This window comes from Acyrthosiphon pisum, chromosome A1 (assembly GCF_005508785.2).
Source record: "Acyrthosiphon pisum isolate AL4f chromosome A1, pea_aphid_22Mar2018_4r6ur, whole genome shotgun sequence".
Lineage (NCBI taxonomy): Eukaryota > Metazoa > Arthropoda > Insecta > Hemiptera > Aphididae > Acyrthosiphon > Acyrthosiphon pisum.
The window spans coordinates 95,128,733-95,146,117 of NC_042494.1; the positions used below are offsets into that span (position 1 = coordinate 95,128,733).

The 17,385-nt window shown below is 35.4% G+C and overlaps 1 protein-coding gene across 1 annotated transcript in view; it reads right to left on the minus strand.

The window, feature by feature from the left end:
• The window catches only part of LOC100168120 (GATA zinc finger domain-containing protein 10), a 176,149-nt gene extending 160,117 nt beyond the window's left edge, over positions 1-16,032 (minus strand). The window contains exon 1 of the mRNA XM_001951936.5: positions 15,541-16,032. The gene's annotated coding sequence lies outside the window, so the exon portion shown is untranslated. The remainder of the gene's footprint in view (positions 1-15,540) is intronic.
• Positions 16,033-17,385: the final 1,353 nt, after the last annotated feature.

The following is a 17,385-nucleotide window of genomic DNA, read 5'->3' on the forward strand; positions in this document are numbered from 1 at the left end:
TTATTTCGTTTTTCTTCTTCTTCTATTTATTACATTTTTTTTCTTCTTTTTATTTGTTATTCACGCTCTTGCCCACACGTATAAATTATCGTATCGGTACGAATATTATCTGCGTATGTAGGAGCATCAGGTGTCGATAAGACCGCGATTACTGTTTACATAATAATACAGGGTTTGTTCCGTATTGGTTTAAATAAGTCTATGTACGTAGAGGTCTCGGGTCATAATACTGATATATTATTATCACTTCAATATGTTAAATACCCACATCATGCGTGTACACGATCTTGTAAGAATCTATTCACAAGCGTCAGTAACATATTTTGCATGCAGTAACAATCATCTCGACTCCAGAGTATTATTGTTTTTTTTTTTTGAAATATTATTATTGTTTTATACATTTATCTAGGTGTCTACACTTTTCATTCCGAACAAAATAACCGGTTACTTCCTATAATGTTTTATTATATGTATTGTACGCTTGCAACAGTAATGCTGTTTTGCCTTAGAAATGTGTTGAGACAACGCGTGTATATTATAGACAAACCATAATAAAATAACGTAGTACTTACACCAATTTATTAATGATAAAAATCATAATTAATCCATAATAGCATTTGTAGTGTGTCAGCTGATTAAAAATGTCCATAGTTACTCTGTTGTGTGTGTTAAAGGCGTTAAGCAAACTCACATTGTCGGTCAAAAGCGAGATCAAAAGTCATCTCGCGGTATCATGTTGATAAATGTGATGCATTAATGTGCTATAATTCTATACACAGGTATACATTGTATGAAAATAAACTAATATTATTATAGGTAAATGCATTTCTAAGGGACAGACGGCGAAGTATATAGGCAATTTAAGTACTTTTGGGACGATGAAAATATTTATGAATACTAATTTAAATGAATGAACAAATCAATAATTATTTACGATATATATAAATACTATAATATAACAAACGTAAGAATAAACAGATAGAATAAACAAATAAATTGAACAAACAACTTTATTATGTGGAAGTATAGAGTATATTATTAAGAATCTGAATGTCTATCTTCTAGTGAACTGAGGTTATATCTAATAAAGACCAACAAAAATACATTAAAAAGAAAAATGATTGTCCATCGATATAAATTATTTATATGTCGAACAGAAGATGAACAAAGATGAAAACAACTATAAGAAAAATCAAAATCGATGTACACATTATAGAAGAGTAATGGCATATGCAAATCAGAATAATATCAACACAATATCATATAGTGACTATTAATAAAATAAAATTGCCCTATTGAATATTGACCCATTGGCCATTTAATATGTACAGACAAATGTTAACACATTAATCAAAATATTATTAAATAAACATAGAAAAAAAATATGAGGAATATTAAAATATATAATTATATAAAAGCGCTTTTAAAGTGAATCATTCATTATTTTACTATAAACACTAAATTAGAACATAATAATATAGAAACTATAAACATTGATAGAATTCTATTTTATAAAACACGAGCTTGTAAAAAATTGTATTCGTCAATATTACCTATAACTTATAAGTTATAACTTATAAGGCAATAATTTGTTGTTTCTATATGTAATTCAATTATATTTATGATGTGTAATATTAAATGTCATTAACTCATAATTCATTGTGCCAATAAAAATAATAAATCAATCCTATCTCTACGACTGTATACCTATATGTACATACCTACTTATAAAAGTTGATGCAACAGCTAGACGCAATGCCAATTTATTATTATTATATAGAAATAATAGCAGAGCCTAATAAATGGCGAGAAGATACACCGTTGATATACTATATTTTCTATTAGAGATGAATTTGATTAATTGGAATCTATAAGATTTTGTCCAAATACGAGGGACATTACGAGTGAAATGTACAAACAAACTGCATTGAATATAAAACGTCTTCGCACTGCTTCCGAACAAAACATAATGTCACTGAGTATCATGCGTATTTTTAGTTCCGGTAAAAGTTGATAAACTGGATTGAAATTTTCTATACAAAAACAATAATGAGCAAAAAATGTACTTAAAAAAATAGCAGCTACAATGTACCTATATCCATGATATAATACTTGCTGTACCAGCATGTTATCGTATATTATTATGCATTATAATATACGATTATTGTTGGGTTTGATTTTTCTGCGGCCAGCCAGACACAAAACTCGAGCGTAGTTTCGGGTTAACTGTAAAATTATTAGTCTGTGTTTCCTATGAAATACAATTGGTCGAATACAAAACACACGAAATAATTGAATACAGTATATAGATACGTGCAAATCACAATGATGATCTAGACTACTCTATAGAGTGCCACAACCCACTGAAGATGTATAATAAAAATAATAATATTATTTAGAGCGCGGTAGATGGTGCGTTTATCTATAAATACTTACTAGCTTTACTACTCTCCCTTCCACTTTCTCTCTTTCTCTCTCTCTCGCTCACACACACACACACATACACGCATTTTATATTTATAGCACAATAAACAATTATTGTTTTAGCATAGAGAAACAAAGATATCACGAAATATGGCTAATTATGAAAGAAAACTGTATAAGTATACTTATAAATCATAATATTTATGTTCCTACAAATGTGCTGGCCTAATAAAGTCACGTGTCTCCGGGCGTCTTGTAGACACAGTCGAATAATATACGTAGTATGTAACGTAAATTATGCATTTACAACATCGAAACCTACTGGTTCGATCAAAATTTGTATAGGCGCTGTTAGAAAATGGCTACCAAAATTGATCCAAAATTATAACTATATCGTTGCATAACTAAACAAGAGTGTTATAAAAAATGTATCCCATTTCACGCGAAGAACGCGGTCGTCAATAATATAACAATATGTGAAACCCGTTTAGTGTTTAAAAAAAAACTGACAACATTTCATAAGTTATCCGTAGTTTTCTTTTAATTGTATCAAACGAGTTATTAAATATAGATACGTATATATTATTCAATGGGTCAAGGTATATAGGTACCTACATAACGTGTGGATGGTCGAAAATTATTTAAGCATAACCACACCAAATTAAAATTGGTTTATATTCTCTACAATATTCATCTTATATACTGTGTGACAATATATTAAATATCTACTATAGATCATGTGATTTTTAGATTCTAAAAATACGAGTGAAGTCTGGTGAAGATTATACACACACGAAATAACTCTATTATGAACAGTTTTAATGCAACACAATACGTCAATACTTATATATAATATTAATGATTGTTTTAATATTGTAAATGTATTGTAATGTAGGTATAATTAATATGTTTATTTTAATTTTGAATTTATTAAATCAACCTAGCAACTAAATAAAAAAATGATAAACTGTAGGTGTGTATCTAGTAAAAAAAAATGATGTTTAGGTATCTATATCAAATATTGTTAGGAAAGTTGTAAAAACATAATAATATATTATATGGTAATAAAATAAATATATAAAATAATTACTTGTTTTTCAGTTAAAATCGCATGTGCTACAGCTATTTAGTGTTTTAGTATAATAAACCTAAAAGAGATTTAGACTACAGGATCTATGAATCACTGCGAGATCACGAGGACGGCGACAGTGGTAACACATCACGCGGATATAAAGGTGTGTAAGTAAACATACAATGGCAACAGTTAGTGCTAAACAGGTTTTTGGAGTATTTCACGAGTGGGATCAAGGTGATTCTCGTTTGCACACAAATGACCCAAAATGTGGTCTGTTTTAGACAATCGTTTGGCGTGTGCGAATTATTCTTTTTATCCCGTTCAAAACCCACTATATAGTAAGCACATACACAAGTAAATATAAGCATCTCTCGAGTTTCAAAAATATGCAAAAACGGTCACAATAATTTTTTACGATAGAGACTTAAACTAAGGGCGTATACCTACAAGTTTCATTAAAATTCGTAATAACTTTCCGAGATTAAATCTTGGACACGCGCATGTTCTTTGCGCATTTTATTATAGTAATATATTTTTAAATCAACAACAAAAGGACAACGAAGCACTATAAATATTTTTAAATTTATCACCAAGCGCGCTAATGACAATTTAACATGGTATATATTATATACATTATTTTTTATTTAATCGAAATTAGGCGTTCATTAAGATAATATACAAAAACATATCAGTATCATTTTTATGACCTAAACACATTCATATAATAAAACCTAACAGATATTTGTAATTGGAATAAGTGCTAGTTTAATGACAAAATGAAATACGATAAAAATGGTTCGTATAATTTTGGAATATTTTTGAAATGTACCGCTAATAATAAATATTATTATAATTTATAATATATCGTAGTAATATGTAAACTTTATACAGAGCCTGTTGAATATTTGGAATAGCGTGCAGTGTTAGTATATTTAAAATAATTGCGGCACATTAAAATTTGATTATATATATACCTATATGTTTACGGAACATATATAGAGACCTATAAAATATAATATATAGTGTTGAAGCGAAACGAATTTATCCTCGTACGACGTTTTTATGGATTTTCGTGCACTACTGTTTCCAGTGGCCGTAGGCGACGGTGGGGACAAAAAAAATGGCAACACTCGGCGTGCCTGCCTATAATTTAGTCTATTATTCCTCCTCTCTTATTATAGTCGCGCATCGACAGTGGCTTAAAATACCGTGACTGGGAAGGCGGCGGCGGCAGGTAACCGCCGAACGCGCCTCGTCGTTACATTATTGTACCTGCGCGCGTATAATAAAAATAATAATAATTTATATTTTTATATTGCCACGGTGAGGGGGGGAGGCGTTACCCGTGACCGACCAATCGCGAGTCGTGTCGACAACGCCGTATGGGTGACGATTGCAGTTATTATGATTATTATGTGTTGTAGGTACAAATATCATTAATATTGTTATCTAAAGTACTTTGGTAAGTACGGCGTATAATAAATCAAACACCCTATAACATTCATATTATATGAGACCATCGTCAACACCCGCGATATTAACATTGCACACCTATTATTTTGATGTGAAATAATTATTTCAAAACGCCACATTACGATATACGTGTCGGCACGAAATCAAATCTTTTTTGTGGCACGCCAAAAGTTTCGAAAAATTGAATTTGTATGGGTATCAAGGCTGTTTAGACGACGCTTTTTATATAATAATAATAATAGATAATGATAATAGTGGATATTAACGGAGACTTTAACGCGGGTATATGATGGTAGGTATATATTATATTCGCTCTGCCGCTCGGCGTGCAGTCTTCGCGTAATTTATTGTTTTATCGGCTTCGGAGTGGCCGCCGATGCCAAATTAGGGCACATCACGATCGTAGCTCCACGCATAATTCTACTCGTGGTAGTAGGTATATAGCGCCGGTCTAAAATTAAATATTAGCCGCCACCTGTTCCCGTCACTCAGATCGTTTCCATCTGCATGCGGAGTAATAGACGCATAATATATAATATTCCATTTTTGTTGGCCTACGGGCAATTTCGATGAGAAAAAAAAACAATAATTTACAACACCTATTTTATTACGGAATGTTAGAAATGTCCGACACCCTATAGGTGTACTATCTAAACTATTCTGTTTTTTTTTTTTTTTAGAATTTTTTCACTTCGTTCACAACCGCACATTGTTAAAATCCGGAATACCGCATCATTCAGCGCGGGGTCGTTGAGCTATACACTAAACAATCAATGTAGGACGTGATTCTGGGCTTATGCCTTATATACCTTATATACCTTATACAAAGATTCGATATTCTCAAAGTAAGAGGTAGGTATTGCAAATGTCTGATACTCCTGATTGACAAGGAGGATATTGTAGTGGAGGTAATTTTAAATCAACAAACGACGAGTATTTGTATTATTTTGATATTCTGTATACGATAAATTATATAGGACGCACCGCTGGATTATATGGTATTACGACAATTAAAAAGCATTTGAAATAATAAAACTTACCCTATATGGCCTATAGTTTCCTAGTTCGGTCACAGTTAGCTAGCTTTAATGCAAAATACGTATATACCTAACAGTTTCACATTTTTATAGTTATACATCATACATGTCTTAAACATATATTATTATAATTTTTAGGAATAATATTATATTAGGTATATGTATTGAGGCGTTGCGATGCTGCAAATTGAAAAAATACCTATACCTACCTAATGCAAAATAATTAAATGTATATGCATATATGATTATTTTATATTCCTGCAACAGCTTCGCTGCAGCATATATTAATATATTCGCTAGGACAACACTATAAAGGTACACTTTGAAACTGAGCTGCAGTCATATCCAATGCCTATTTAGGTTATACTGGAAGTATTCAAACTTTTTCATCCTGCGGCTCCTTTGTATGTTCAAATTATTTTTACGGCTCACAAATTATTGTGAAAAAATTGAAACAATAGGTACACGGATACAATATGGCCAATATGAGTGCGATAATAACGGTGACTTTAGAAATAAAACTTCAAATACTCACATAATGATGTGTTTCATTATCGTTTCCATAATCGCTTTAATGATTATAAATAATGTTTATATTAATTATACATGACCTACATTTATTTTGGATTCTCGCGTGATTTTACGCGGCTCATTTCGCCAACTCTCACGACGCCCCTGATAGCCGCGACGCACAGTTTGCATATCTCTGGGTTATACCCTTATATAATATATATAATATTACTGCCCGTTTGAATAATAGGTAGGTATAGGTGCGCATATTATGTTTGTTTTTCAGAACGAGATACGCTGCACACGTGTAGGTACCTCAACCTATAATATATATGGTGTATAATAATATGGTCTAGTTAAATATTATATACCCTGCACGATATGGATTTTGAGAGGACGGCAACAGATGCGGTATAGGTAATCGCTAATTTATCATAGTATACCCATAATATTATGTTTCAGCTTTTTATATTAGAATACACGACGGAAACGGACCGAAATAAGCGCAGCGCCGTCGTAAGTCGCGTGCTGCATCGTGCCCCGCGCCGTCGGCGGAGGCGCGGTGGCAGTGGCATTCCGTCACGTCACCGCCGCCGCCGCTGCGGAGGCTGTGTGTCTGTTGTATATGATATGTCTCGGCGATGCAACGACGGTTTACCGAGATAATTGCGTGTAAAAACCGTACGGGCGGTACGACGACGACGACAACAACAATAAAAGCTCCATCCGACACACACACACACATTCGCGACGAGAGCGCGCGTGCATAAATGGAGTAGAGCTCGCGAACGGGGCAGCGGCGGCGGCGGTCAAGTCGTTGTCGTCGTCGTTAAAATCCAATTAAATTTAATTGAACCGACCGGAACACGCGGTATAAATGTAACAACCGTCGCAGCTCTCTCCCTCGGTATCTCTCTCTCTCTCTCTCTCTCTAATACCCTGCACCGCGTCTATCATCTATCTCTTTAGTACCGCTACCGGTCGCATTTTTTTTTACATGTATATATATTATATATACAATATTATATCCGTTTTATACTATTATTGCGTGTGCGCGTTTGTTGTCTAAATCCATACTGCCCGACGAGACCGTTTAACCTTATATACTATATTATTATATACTATCCTTATTATATATATTATTTTTATTACGTACCTATAATGGTGTGTACCTACTATTATTATTATTATTTGTTGATAAGTATTTGAAAATTCGCCAATATATCATATTATCTCCTCCCCTGCAGCAGGTCGCACCTAATTTCGATCGGTGTTTAAAATGTACACGGTGACTTATATGATTTATATAATGATATTGCGAGTACAGTTGTTGCAGTTGAATGAAAAACGCGCAAACGATATGAATATTTCAAAAAAACCACATGTACCTAATTTATAAATTATAATTAGCATAATGTATAATTATGATATTTTTCTGGTTCACCATCGTTTATTTTACACGAGTAATTTATCATTGGATCCGCTGTATTACAAATTATTATAACGTACTTGCTACCTACACATGTCATGCGATTTAGAAACTTTAATTTCGACGTAAATGTGTATAAATGAGTAAGATGTGTACATACATCTAACACATTATAACATACGTTAAAGTATGCCATGAGCACGCAAATCTACTGATTTTACACAGCTAATTATAACGATTTCGCTGTTTTTTTCTATATTATTATGACAAACAAAAAACACATACACACATATTATAGGACGTACAAATAATAAATATATTATGGACTGTATGTATAACATTATTATGTACACGAACACATTCGAGAAAAAATAATTTAGATTTAAATTATATTTTCTACTTAAAATTGTCACGCTATATTATTCAAACGAAATGATGTATTGTACATGGGGATAAATTACATTTTGCATCATCTGTGAAAAATGAGTGCATTGAAAACGAGTTTATGTTTATGATGATCGCACGTCGAGTCTGATTATATTTTGCAAGCTATACTCGCCTTACTTATTATTTATTATTATATTCATTGCGATATCATCTGATGGGATTATGGAAAATAAACGTTAAACTAATAACAAGTAATAATAACACGAGAGAAATAACGTAAAGCATATTATAATAATATGATGTTTTTACACGCAGAATTACTGTACACACGCCTATACATAAAACATGGGTTTTTTCTCATTTTTTTTCCAAGTTTTAAATGCAATATTATTTATTCAATAATACAATAGCCGTGTATTTTTAAAAAAAAATCTCGGTATTACGCAGCAATCACACAAATAGATACATGGGCTAAAAAAGTCGAGTTCCACAAAAATACACGCACGATTCCGCGTGGCAAACGATTGAAAAATTTGCATATTATAGAGCAAGTACCTATAGTTTGCGGAGCATAATAATATATATACTTTCACTGTTGTAAAGTGTTGTCGACAAAAAACCTTATACAATATATTATTAGGATACATATTATTAATATACGACAATTGTTTCGAAACTGAGATCACGAATTGATGGGATTTTATAACATATTGTTATTTCATATATTATTATATGTATATATAAATATATTATAACGTGTTCAATGAAACACTGGTCTGCACTGCAGTCGTTGACGATAATAATTTACTATTCTCTTTCTCTCTCTCACTCTCTCTCTCTCTCTCTCTCTGACTTTGTCTCTCTCTCTCTGACTTTGTCTCTGACTTTGTCTCTCTCTCTCCATCCATCTATATGTATTTTTCATTATTATATATTATATTATATACTCACAACTTTACTGTTACTACAAGTATCTTACGAACATTTCTGCAGCGCGGCAGTCCACTCGAGTTACGAAAAAATAAAACATTTTTCGATACCTATTACCGCAGTCTACGACCTAGCTACCCGTGCAACGCGTTATACCCATACCACGACGTTAATATAAATAATATATACACTGTACACTGTACACACAATGAGAATATGAGATCAATAGAATTCGTTGCAAACACCAATGTGTCTGCAGTAAGTTACACGTATTATATACTCGTATACAAAATAGTGGTATAGTAATATTAGATGTGGTACATAATATAGTAGGGTATAATATTATATTGTTGTTTTCACAACGAGAAATCTGCAGCGACCCGAGAATGAAAACCACAAAAACACATCACACACAACACTTCAACACACGCGAAGGCGCAGTAGCCAAAATCGAAATGTAGCGGCAACTAAATTAAATAAACAAGTCGTCGGGTTCTCCGGTTTCTGCCACTGCCCCGGGGCCGCAACCGTCGTGGGCGCTCTGCCGCCGCCGCGCAATATAATGTATACACGTAACGCGCGAAGATAGTTTTTTTTTAATTTTCTTACACAGCGTAAATCATTGCGGAGCCCGTAATACGATAAAAATGATTATTTATCGCGTTTAAGAAGTTTTAGGTTGTATCGGCATAAGTCCCCTATATGATATAAACGGGCTCGTATTATAATATACGTCTACACGAATGATAAATCGACTCGAACGCAGCATTCGTGTGTACACACGTAGTTTCGTTCCGCTGCTGTTGAAGTATAGGTATAGAGTACCTACAATAATATAGTTTTATGTTAATTCGTATGATATAAAAAATAATAAAATAAAAAAAAAAAACTATAAAATATCAACGAAATTAGTTTTATTATCCTCATCGCGTCGCGTTGAAACAAAACGGTATGAGCGACTTTATAATTTATTATAGTACGTTCGTCGTGTAATAATTCGATGTTTTTCTTTTCCGCGGCTTATGATGCGCGCGCGGAAGACCTCCCGACGACAGAGCACTTCTCGTATACTATAATATGCTTATCAATAATAGCGTCGTTCAAGTTTCCCGTCTCTTCCGTTCCAATCGCGTATACATCTGCGTGCGGTCGTCGTGGGTCGCCGGTGTCGTACCCACGTTATAAACGTAAATAAAATGTATCGACGTCTGAAAACGAACGGTTTTAAACGACGTCAACGGATTCGACTTCAAACTCATAAATATCGTATTACGACTATTATATCTACGCTATATTATACACGCGGAAAACGATTTCTCTTCGGAAATATCAAACAACAAATACGCATTATATTCGATCATAATACAAAAATTACCCGGTAATTTACGATTAATAATAGGTTAACGGCGACGGCGACGAAGACCACTACCACCACCACCACCACCACCTCCCCGTTTTTCCGCAGCAGTAGCCCCGCTGCCGGCTATTATATTGTAATTATTATATTGTACAATGAGAGAATAGCTCTCATTTCCATCGTCGCGTGATTGTTATTATTACACGCGCGAACGGCTCCGGTCGGCGGCGCTCATTAAGTATGGGCACCTATCGCGGGCTGTCATTAAAAAAAAAAATATATATACAAATAAATAAAGAGTTATTCGGAATGTTTGCTGGTGACTTGGCGTATACGTACGTCGGAAAACCGAAACGCCATTGTGAGACAATCGCTTCAACATTATAATAATAATAATATGCGCGAACACGTGCATAATATTATACACTGCAGGTAGGTACACCGTACACATACGACATACGTATTATTATTGTTCTTATTATTATTATTTATAATAATAATAATCTATATCGCTATCGTGATACCCGACATAGGTACCTATATCGTATTTCATTAATATGTTATATATTTACTCACTACAATTACTTATTATTATATTATATTGTTGTGTTTTTTTTATAAATCGCGTAGGTACCCACAACTCGGCCGGCAGCGCCGCACATTTCCATTTTTCATTAATTAACGGCGGCGGCGCCCGCAGTTTTCCCACGAAAGCTAAAAATGATCGGCCATTGTGCGCGCGAAGGCTTATATTATACATTATTATTATTACTATAATGTACGTATACGTTTTAATATTATTATAATAGAGATAGGCAAGCGTACTATGCATATTACGCGCGCTTTTGTGCGCGTGTGTGCGTATTTATTTTTATTCCAACGAGACCTTGTCAAACGACAATTATTATTGTCATGTGATTGTCGTCAACCGTTTTTTACTCAACACAAGACTGCGAAACAATGGCCATAGTCAATTATTATTGCGACGGGTTATAGAACGCGCGCCGCCGCCGCTACCGCCGTTGAAATCCCTGCGGGCCACGAATAGACTGCTATATCGGTGTGTACGCATGTATACAGGTATTGAATAAATTACCGACGTTTTAATTACCCGAACAATAAATAGTTTACAGTTATACGAGAAAAATATATTTTCTCAATACAAAACGACTTGTGCCCAATCAAAATCAAAATTTAAGTGTATATTGCCGATTATCTAGTTATTGTGTTACACAGGAATTTGTTATACTGAAAATATCAGGTTACCTTCATTCAATAATACCTATGTATTTATTATACACGGCTGGGAATCGGCTATAAATTATAATATTCGTATAAACAGGATGACGCAAAATAAGATATTTGAATATTCGTTTTAAAAAGAAACATATTTTAATTAACCAATATATTTTAAATATTTTATATTTTATGTACCTAGTACAAAATATATGTACCCACCGAGCTCGCCAACGAGGTAATACAAGGTTAACACAAATAATCATCAAAAAAAGCAAAAAAAGTGTTAATTTTATAAAATATAACATAATATAGTAGGTACCAATGTTTAATATTGATAAATAAATCACGTTTTTTCTATTAAAAACAAAAAAAGACAACTAAGTTTTAATAATGGGCTACTCGTTATTTTGTTATATAGGTATTCCGTTATTGTTGGTCTACGTCTTACCACTATTTATGTCATAGCCCATAGGCAATACAAATGTATTCATACAAAATATGAATTGTGGGACACTTATGTCAACGCATATCGCAGTGCTGTGTTATCTTAATATTCTTATTTATATTTTATATGTAACATGTATGAATAATATTGTGAACCAGTTAGTGATAAATTATTTTTATTGTAATATAAACAAGCAATTCAATGCGATAAATAATAAAACATTTATGACTTACAAGTCGTCCGTCATTGTAGCAGATTTATACAAGGAGGTAAATTAAAATTATTATAATAATTTTGTGAAAAACAATTCCTGTTATGAATTTATGATGGACAGTTAATAATTATTATTCTAACAAACGCATTAATACAGTAACTATTATTAACATAAAAAAAATATAATACTAGTTTTGATTTTTAGTTATAGCTTATATTCTTTACACGGGTAAATTGTATTAATTATTCACGTAATACCTCTACACCAATGTTTATTGATGGCAAAGAATCAAATAAGTGTATAAATAAGTGTATAACAGTGTATAATAGACTGCGCAGTTAATTGTCTGAAAGAGGTGATGGGGCGGCGTAAGCGAAGTGTTTTATACTTTTATATGTACAATAATAGTAATAATAATAATAGTAATATTACAATATATTAGTCGGATAATAAAGCAAAGTATAGTGATTTATAATTTATATTATATTTCTACTTAATGCCAAGGTCGCGGCGCAAACACGGTGCGCCGGAGCACTCTGCTGCTGGTCAACAACAACAATAGCCACTATATATACACGTCTACAATACCACATATTAGGTATACGCGTGTTTAACCATATATTATATTATTATAAATTATATAATATAGTCACTAAACGACGAGTCGATAACAGTAAGAAGAAATCGGAGCGAAAATACTACAGATTTAAGTCGAAACTGTAAAAGTAAATTAAAGGCCTTTAATAAACGAAACGCAAAAATATAAATGGACAGAACCTTTAATTTATATTGGAACCACATATTCTGCGTTGCACAGATCGACTTTCCGCGATTGTTGTATATTATTTTACTCTCAGGTCTGGCAAGCGGTTGCAACATAATATAGGGAAAATGGAATAATAATAATAATACGTCAACAATAACTGCAACGATTTCGATGACGGAAATTCCTCCGAAAATCATATTTTAATGTGAGACCGGCCAGATACCGGCGCTGCCGAGGTCAGACAAAAATTGTCTGTGACAAATATTAAACGATGCCCGCAGTGGATATCCTGCAAGACGTAAAATCCGTTGTGTCGTTAAGTAATATGTGAACTACAAAATATATGCCATTTTAACAGTAATTATTGTGTGGTTTTGATAAAATCTATAAGGGCTATGGCTATTGGCTATATACTTATAGCATAATTATTATATGACTACCTATTTTATTCGATTTAATCTGCAGCGGCAACACTGAGTAAACGAAAATATATTCACGGGCCAACAAATCCCCTCGCAAATTTCACTTTGAAATGCAAAAATTAAAAAAATTGGCTACGAGGCGCATATCCTCCAGGGTATAAGACATCCTAGTTGTGTATTTAGGACCAAATATCAGAACCATATAAAGAATGCGATAGACTTGGGCACAGCCTAGTGCCGGAAATTGTTACCGGCGACAACGAAGAGTGCGAAAAGCGAAGAAATTCATGCCCTACATATGTCGAGTATCAAGATTTTCAAGGAAGAAATCGGAGCGTCCTACCGATACGTATCGGGTGAATTTTGAGCGTTCACGTGCGATACGCACCGACCCGACCCAGATCGGACTCTGCGTAACTATTCCTGTCATCGCGATGCATCGGTACGTAAACTGCCATTTGTCGATACGTATCGAATTTTTCTTCTTGAAAATCTTGTACTTTATTATAAATTATAATCATAAATTATTATCACTGCACCGGAATAATATTATATTCCTGCAGAGCCCGCGACGTGGTGGACATCAAGCGGCGCGCGCGTCCGGGAATGTGGGCGAAGGCTCACTTATTATTGTTATTATTATCATTATTCACATAATAATAATATGTGTATGATATTATATTATACCTACTGAGAAAATTATTCACTCGTCTCGTGTACAATACGGGTTTTATTTTTCAGACGGTATATGAAAAAAAAATGATAATAAGAAAACCGCACATTTATAATATAATAACACAACCTCAACATGATTGGACAATGATATTATATTGACCATCGCAACGCGACGGACTCGGTTTAACCATATAATACCAACCACGTACCAGATATATACCAACAATAATATGATATTATAACATTTATTAAACGGCGGCAGGTTTTTTTTCCATTCGTCGGGAGCCGGCCACGGTGGTTTTTTTTTATCATAATAATAATTATTTTTTTTCATTCTGCTAACGACGATTATTATTATAACCCAGTTGTTGTTATAATAATAATATTATATACCTACGCGACACACACAAACACGATGACCGTATCGCGGTTACGGCTGCCGGGTAGGTACCTACCTATATTATTATTCGCTTATAATAATTTATAACAATATAAAATTATATAGGTATGTGACGCAGAGAGAGAAAGAGAGAGAGGATAAATAAACGATACGTCGCGGCGGGTTTCGCCCACGACGCGACAAATTGCACATTTATCCGATAAAACGTATATAATAGGTACATAATATTATGTTATATATTATGATATCGTATTCACATTATTATTATTAAAATTTATATTATATTAAATAGGACACATTATAACTATGTCCAACAGACTCCCGGCGACGGACATAATATATAATCTTTAATTTTCTTTTAATTTTCGTTTGATATACCGTTTAATACCTAATAATGATATAGAAAACGGTCGCGCGGGAACGTTTCTCTGTTTTCGTTGCCCGCGGGATTCCCAGATACCGCGACAGCGCGGGGTTGATACCGCGAACCGTGTATCGCGCGAAGACCGCGATCGACCGCGACACCAGCAGCCCGGTGCGTATGCCGTTTTCGATTTTTTTTTCGGCATTCTCAGAAGACCGAATTGCCGCGAAAAGCGCGACGTGCTTTGTTTTAGGGCGGAAAACGGCGGCGTTTAAGTCGCGGACGGACGGACCACCGATCACTATTGATTTCGCGATCGACTCTTTACAGGAGAGCGATGTGTGTGATCATAACGCAGGCAATATAATATTATTATACGAAAAGTGCACCGACCTCGTTCAGATTTTAATATCCAGCTGCGCGTAAATCCTCCGCGGACGACGGTCTGAAGTCGGGTGTTCGGCCTTTTCGGCCTTTGCGTTGGCGGCGATGAAGCTATCTCGCGGAAAACCGCATACGCACACTGCAGTTTCGGCACGGAGCGCACTCGGTCGAGACGAACTAAAATATTAACAATATTAATGCGCGACGGCCGCGGAAAAATACGGACACAGAACCACGAAACCGGCGGCGGCGTCGGCGGGCCGTAAAACGAAAACAGGTAGGACCTATTTTATAATTACAATATTACTGCAAATAACGCACAGGCGGCGGCGGCGGCGGCGGAGGTGGATTTGACGCACACGGCGATAGATTTTACGCGCGACGGCGGCGCCGCGGACCCGCGCACACGGTGTACGGACTGGTATATGGTAAATCAAACGAAACGCACGGAACCGGAGCTCCGAAGACACTGAATGCTCATCGGACACGGAGGGAATCTTGAGCAGGTGTGAGACGAGATCAACTTTATTCTCCTCCGTCCTTTTCGTGCCGGTTGCGCGCGCTCGCGCTCGTGTGTGTGCGTAGTCGCTGCTGTGGCGGCGGCGGCGGCGGCGGCGGGTGACCGGCCGTGCCTAGTCAAACAAGTTTTCGTGCCCGCGTGTGTGTGTGCGCGCGTATATACACACACGGGGTGCCCGTGCCCGTGCGTGTGTGTGTGTTCGCGTGTGCGTGCGTGCGCGAGCGAGCGTTCGGCCGCGGCGGACGACAACTACAGTACTTCTCCGACGGCGACGGCGACGACGACGACGTTTCACGTAAACAACGGTAGTTCTCATATTATTATTATTATTATCATTGTATGTTTATAGGCACGCTCGATCGAGTATCGCCGGTATCGGCGCCTCCGGGCGATAGGGGCGTACTGCCGAGCGATTGGTGTCGTTGCAGGGAGGGGGGGGCATAGCGATATTTGCGCGCGACCGCCGCCGCCGAATGCGTTTCGAACTTTCGTCAGTGCGACGCACCGTCAATATAATATATTATTATAATACGATGTCATACACACCATTAAGGCCTAACCTAGCCTAACCCAACCTAACCATCATCATCGTTATCATCCGCGCGGTTGCAGTCCCATAGAGTAAGATCTTAAGTCGGGTTCACACTACACCGTGTCGTGTGATTTCGTATTTTTATGTTCGATGTGTCTAGGTACCCGGGTACCCGTGATAAATATACCCCCATCAGTGTATATATTCAATACCCGGCCTAAGCCCCAACAGTAACGCAAACGTGAAAAAAATCGTAAATCATTTACAGTGATGCCCTCGCTGCGCTGCGCTCGGAAAATATCGAAAATATCCCCCGACTTGTTGTGCAACACCACCACAAGTTGGTAACCATACGGTAGCCGTCGTATAACCACTCTTACAATTTTCTTTTAAGCTGGATTCACAACTGCGTCGTGTGTCGTGTCGTGTCGATCAAAGCGTATTGTGATTGGATATTACTTTTGGATATCATGTAATAACCAAGTCGCAACCGAGTATACCAAGAATTGATTACTGCTCAACTTTTAAACCATATTGGTTTCCAGTCGTAACCATATAATATAGACAAGCCTTCGCAAGACACGACATAGCTGTGAATGCGCCTTTATCACTCACGGGTACCTGGGTATCTAGACACAGTCTTTTATGTTTAAAACAAAATGCAATACCAATGATATAAATATTGTACCTGATGAATGATGATTACATAATATTATTTTATTTTAGTTATCACTTTTGCGCACATAAATGTAACTACATGGTCAAAAGTTTAATAATATATTCAACTATGCGGTATCGTTTG